Here is a 6,273-nt window from a genome sequence, read left to right as displayed (position 1 = left end):
ACTAAAGTAGGAAACAAAGAGGGAAATGAAGAGTCGACTTTTCTCCACATCGATTCCTTCGCCATGGATGAGTTCTGAGCACCACCCGCCGGAGAATCGGCTCCTCAATATTGCATTTCTTCAATTGCTACCAGCTTTTCTCCAAAGAAACTCTAACCTTCAACTCGTCCTGAGCTAAATCAGTCAGATCTGGAGAGCTTCAAGTTCCGACTTTGGAAACTAAGGGAGACGAGTTGATGAGGTAAACTTCCTTCCTTGAACTTTAATATCTCGAATACATAGCTCTATTGAAGTAGAACAATCTATTGAAGTAGCTCTATTGAAGTAGGAAACAAAGAGGGAAATGGAGAGTCGACTTCTCTCCACATCGATTCCTCCGCCATGGATGAGTTCCGAGCACCAGTCGTCGGAGAATCGGATCCTCAATATTGCATTTCTTCAATTGCTACTAGCTCTTCTCCAAAGAAACTCTAACCTTCAACTAGTCCGGAGCTAAATTAGTCAGATCTGGAGAGCTTCAAGTTCCGACTTTGGAAACTAAGGGAGACGAGTTGATGAGGTAAACTTCCTTCCTTGAACTTTAATATCTCGAATGCATAGCTCTATTGAAGTAGAACAATATATTGAAGTAGCTCTATTGAAGTAGGAAACAAAGAGGGAAATGGAGAGTCGACTTCTCTCCACATCGATTCCTCCGCCATGGATGAGTTCCGAGCACGAGCCACCGGAGAATCAGCTACTTCAGGCATTACAGTAAGGTAAGAAAGCATCCCCTGTTTCATTAGGCTGCAAAGAGATGATTAAGAAGAATAAAATCTGCCCAAATCAGCAGTCCATATGAGCTAGGCTTAAGTGAGGCATGCTTATTTTATCCTTATTGATCAATTTCTTTGATCTCATTGGAAGATCCTAAAAGTTTTCCACCATATAAGTACCTGAAAAAGTAACAACAATCATGTTAGAAAAAAAATCAGCCACAATGTACCCCCCACCTTTCCTTCAATATATTTATCATAGTAAGTGAATCTGTCTCCATTATAAAAGGCAAAAGGTTTCTGTCAAGACTGAGCTGAATGCCTTCCTTTATTGCTACTGCTTCTGCAAAGAGATTGGTAGAAACTGGATGTCTTCTCCCTTTGACCACTACAATATCTCCAAAACAATTTCTTACACAAAAGGCAACTGAATTACGGTCAGGATTACCCTTTGAAGCATAATCAACATTGCATTTATACCATCCATCAAGAGGATGTATCCAGATCACAATCTTGAGTCTACACCTTTGTTCCCAATTTTCTAGAACCTCTGCAATTGAGGGCCGATTCATTGGTAGGTTTAGGAAGAAAGGAAATTTGAAACCGGTAAATTTATGAATATTCTCATTTATCCCATGGATAATCTTCTCAACTGGATAAAGACCTCCATGTCAAAATGATATTTCTTCTTTTTCATAGAGACCATAAAATAATTATAGGAACTGCATTCTTAATATCTTAAACTTCTCATTGCCTGGAACATTTCTCCACTTCGGTACCGTTTGTTTCATTTGAATCCAAGGACCATGTAGACCAACAATTTGCAAAATAAGTCCAAACCTCTCTTTCTATTTCACCTGTTAAGAAAAAGTGTTGTACGGTTCAGGGGAAGGTACTATACAACACAAGCAATATGTACTTACATTACTGTTTCATTTAGCAATTAAAGGAGCCACAAGAATTTTATTACACCAGATTCTCCAAACTTAAAGGGAAATCTCTGCACCCAAATATACTTGTATTGGGAATCTTCTTCTTAAAATTTCTCAAATGTTCTTGGACATGATTGATAATTCTTTCTGGTAGTGCTTGTTGGAGTTTTCCTAAATCCCATCTTTCTTCATTCATCATCTCCCTTATATCCTTCATTTCAGGTCTAATGATACAATTTGGCTCCAGAAATAAAGGATTAAGTTTCATCCACTTTTCATACCAAATATATGTAGAGCCTCTCTAGGTTCCCACCACATATTGTTCTCCATTTTTTTTCTCTATTTTCTACCATCATCTTCCACATCTAAGAGCCACCTTTCCCTTACACCAAAGTTGAAATTTCTTTTTTGTAATATTTATTCCACATAAAGTTTTACCAGTTCTAAATTTTCACCATAGCTTTGCAAACATAGCTTTGGAAATATCAAATAAAGATCTAAAACCAAGACCCATTTCTGCTCTGGGTAAGCAATATTTTACCAAGCATCCCAATTCTTACTTCTCCCTATCTCTTTATTGTTCCAAAAAAATACTTCACAAAAATATTATGTGGTTCATTGATTACTTAATTTGGGGGAACAATTTCTGAAAGAATGTGGATAGGAATACTTTGTAGCACACTACTGATCAAAGTTACCTTACCACCAAAATAGAGCATCTTCCCTTTCATGTTTGAAGCTTGACTTCACCTTCTTAATTAGATCACTATAACCACTCTTTCTCTTCTTAGCTTGAGTGATATGACACCCTAGTTAAGTAATTGGGAATTGACCTCTTGAGATACATGTACATCTATCAACCAAACCTCCTAGTTGAGCGTTGGTGTTCCGATGCATGTACAAAGCACTCTTTCCTTTGTTGATTAATTATCTAGATTGAGACTCATATTTTCCTAGCACCTTCATTATTCCTTTAAGGGACTTTTCATGTGTAACTGCAAAAATAGTTGTGTCATATGCATAAGAAAGATGGTTAAGATTTGCACTCCGTTTAGGCATACCATATCCCACATAGTTTCCATCATCAATAAAGAATTCAAAGCCCTTGATAGAACTCCAGCACTAATAATAAACAGAGTGGAAGATAAAGTGTCTCCCCGTTTTACCCCTCTAGAGTGAAAAAAAGCCTTGTGCCTATTCATTCACCAACACAAAATACCAATTATTAGCTATGATCCTACAAATGGTATCAATAAACACCTATGAAAATCCTATTTTTCTTAAGACTTTCATCAAATAGAACCAAGAAACTCTATCATAAGCTTTTGATAATGATATTAGATGGTTTTCTCTTTTTAGTGATATGAAATAATCTATTGAGTGAGTAAAACATTTTCAATAATGTTCCTTCCTTTTACAAAACCTGATTGATTGGATAAGATTAGCCTTAGAAGCATCATCTCCAATTTTCCATGCATTACCCTAGAAATAACCTTATTAACAAAGTTACTGAAACTGATAGGTCTCAGATCTGAAAAGGATAGAATGTCATTCTTTTTAGGTAACAACACAAGGTTAGTATGTGTTAGGAAAATGGGAAGTCTGTTTCCTTCAAAGAAAGTAGTAACCAACTTACATAAGTCATCACCCACTATGTCCCAACAATTCTGATAAAAAAATACATGTGAAACGATCAGGTCCACTTTCAATGTCCCCACTAAGCTTAAATAAAATATTTTTACCTCTTCCTTTGTCGACATAATGCCGAGAGATGCATTATCCTCAACTGAAAGGACCTGTGGAATGTGCCTAAGGAGAGGAAAAATTAATTACGCCCTATGTCCTATATAAGCATGAAATTGCCTTTGAAAAGTGTAAGGTAGATGATGAATGCTTGATTTTTGCGAGTGATGGCTTGTGGGATGTTGTATCAAGCAAAACGATGTGTCAGGTGGTTAGAGTGTGTCTTTAAGAGGATGCAATATATTTTCCCGCAAAGTGAATCAACAACAAAATTACGTACTCGAGTTGTTATGGGAAGGAATAGTCATGATAATATCAGTGTTATTGTAGTTGATTAGATGAGAATTCAGGAAGGAGATGTTTTTACTATGGAATTTCTCTTAGTTCCTGATTTCTCATCAAATCAACTACAATAAAGCTGGTATTATCATGACTATTCCGTCACATAGCAACCTGAGTAAGTAGTGATGCTACTGATTCACTTTGCAAAAAAAAAAATGTAACATCTCCATGAAGACACACCTAGTATATAAGTAATATAGAGATTCCACTACCTGTAACAAATATGATACTCTTAATTGAATCCCTGTTTCTATATCTAAGCCTGAGATTACCTTTGTAAAAAAGAATGTATATGATGAGTACTTGATTCTTGCGAGTGATGGCTTGTGGTATGTTGTATCTAGCAAAACAATGTGTCAGGTGGCTAGAGTGTGTCTTTAAGGAGATGCAATATTTTATTCCAAAGTGAATCAGTCGTCTCGCTACTTACTCAGGTTGCTATGGGACGGAATAGTCATGATAATATCATCGTTAATGTAGTTGATTTGACGAGAAATCAGGAAGGAGGAGAAAGTCCATAGTACAAACATATATGTGTACTATGGACTTTCACCTCCTTCCTAGTTTCTCATAGAATCGAATACAATAATGTTGATATTATCATGACTATTCCGTCTCATAGAAATTCGAGTACGTAGTGTTGTTGTTGATTCACTTTGCGGAAACAATATTGCATCTTCTTCAAGACACACTCTAGCCACCCAACACGTCGTTTTGCTTGATACAACATCCCACAAGACTTCACTTAAAGCACTCATCATCTACCTTTCTTTGTACAAAGGTAATCTCAGGCTTAGATAGAGAAACAGGGATTCAAATAAGAGTATCATATTTGTTACATGTAGTGGAATCTCTATATTACTTAGATACTAGTGGTTGAATCTCTACAAGAGATTCAAATACTTGTAACTAAATGTTATAGAGATTCAACCACTAGTATATAAGTAATATAGAGATTCCACTACCTGTAACAAATATGATACTCTTAATTGAATCCCTGTTTCTATATCTAAGCCTGAGATTACCTTTGTAAAAAAGAATGTATATGATGAGTACTTGATTCTTGCGAGTGATGGCTTGTGGTATGTTGTATCTAGCAAAACAATGTGTCAGGTGGCTAGAGTGTGTCTTCAAGGAGATGCAATAATTTTTTCATTAAAGTGAATAGCAACAACACTACGTGCTCGAATTGCTATGGGAGGAATAGTCATGATAATATCAACATTATTGTATTCGATTCTATGAGAAACTAGGAAGGAGGTGAAAGTCCATAGTACACATATATGTTTGTACTATGGACTTTCTCCTCCTTCCTGATTTCTCGTCAAATCAACTACATTAACGATGATATTATCATGACTATTCCGTCCCATAGCAACCTGAGTAAGTAGCGAGACGACTGATTCACTTTGGAATAAAATATTGCATCTCCTTAAAGACACACTCTAGCCACCTGACACATTGTTTTGCTAGATACAACATCCCACAAGCCATCACTCGCAAGAATCAAGTACTCATCATATACATTCCTTTTTACAAAGGTAATCTCAGGCTTAGATATGACATAGGGCTTCAAATAATTGTTTCCTGTTTCTAACAAGAAAATATAAAATAAATATTTACTAGTAGTTATAGAGATTCAAATACTTGTAACTAAATGTTATAGAGATTCAACCACTAGTATATAAGTAATATAGAGATTCCACTACCTGTAACAAATATGATACTCTTAATTGAATCCCTGTTTCTAGGCTTGTGGGATGTTATATCAAGTGAAACAACGTATTAGGTGGATATAATGTGTCTTCAAGGAAATGCAATGTTTTTTTGCAAAGTAAATCAGTAGCATTGCTGCTTACTTAGGTTTCTATTGAACGGAATAGTCAAGATAACATTTGTGTTATTGTAGATGATTTAACGAGAAATCAGGAAGGGGAAAAAGTCCATAGTAAGAACATTTCCTTCCTTATTTCTCATTAAAATCAACTACAATAATGCTAAAGTTACCATGACTATTCCATCCTATAGCAATTCAAGCACGTAGTGTTGTTGCTGAATCACTTAGCGAAAAAAATGTTGCATCTTCTTGAAGACACCCTCTAGCCACCCGACACGCCATTTCGCTTGATACAACATCCCACAAGCCATCACTTGCAAGAATAAAGCACTCAGCATCTACGCTCCTTTTTACAAAGGTAATCCCAGGCTTAGATATAGAGTCAGGGCTTTAAATAAGTGTATCCTATTTGTAACAAGTAGTGGAATCTCTATATTATTTAGCTACTGGTGGTTGAATCTCTATAACATTTAGTTACTAATATTTGAATCTCTATAACTACTAGTAAATATATAGGTTATTTTTTCTTGTTAGAAATAGGAAAAATAATTTGAAGCCCTATGTCATATCCAAGACTAAGTATACCTTTATAAAAACAAATGTAGATGATGAGTTCTTGATTCTTGCAAGTGATGGCTTGTGGGATGTTGTATCAAGCGAAATG

The 6,273-nt window shown here is 35.8% G+C and overlaps 1 long non-coding RNA gene across 2 annotated transcripts; it reads left to right on the top strand.

Annotated features, from left to right (window-relative positions):
* On the top strand, positions 1-726 carry LOC107058058 (uncharacterized). 2 transcript variants are annotated; one of them, XR_001471744.1, is made up of 3 exons: positions 1-241; positions 329-559; positions 647-726. It is a non-coding gene; the product is annotated as an uncharacterized lncRNA (long non-coding RNA). The 2 variants fall into 2 exon arrangements; XR_001471745.1 differs by having other exon boundaries at positions 644-717.
* Positions 727-6,273: the final 5,547 nt, after the last annotated feature.

Source organism: Solanum tuberosum, unplaced genomic scaffold, assembly GCF_000226075.1.
Source record: "Solanum tuberosum cultivar DM 1-3 516 R44 unplaced genomic scaffold, SolTub_3.0 scf00426, whole genome shotgun sequence".
Taxonomy (NCBI): domain Eukaryota; kingdom Viridiplantae; phylum Streptophyta; class Magnoliopsida; order Solanales; family Solanaceae; genus Solanum; species Solanum tuberosum.
The sequence above is the reverse complement of the archived record's forward strand: the minus strand, read 5'-3'. Positions and strand labels throughout refer to the sequence as shown.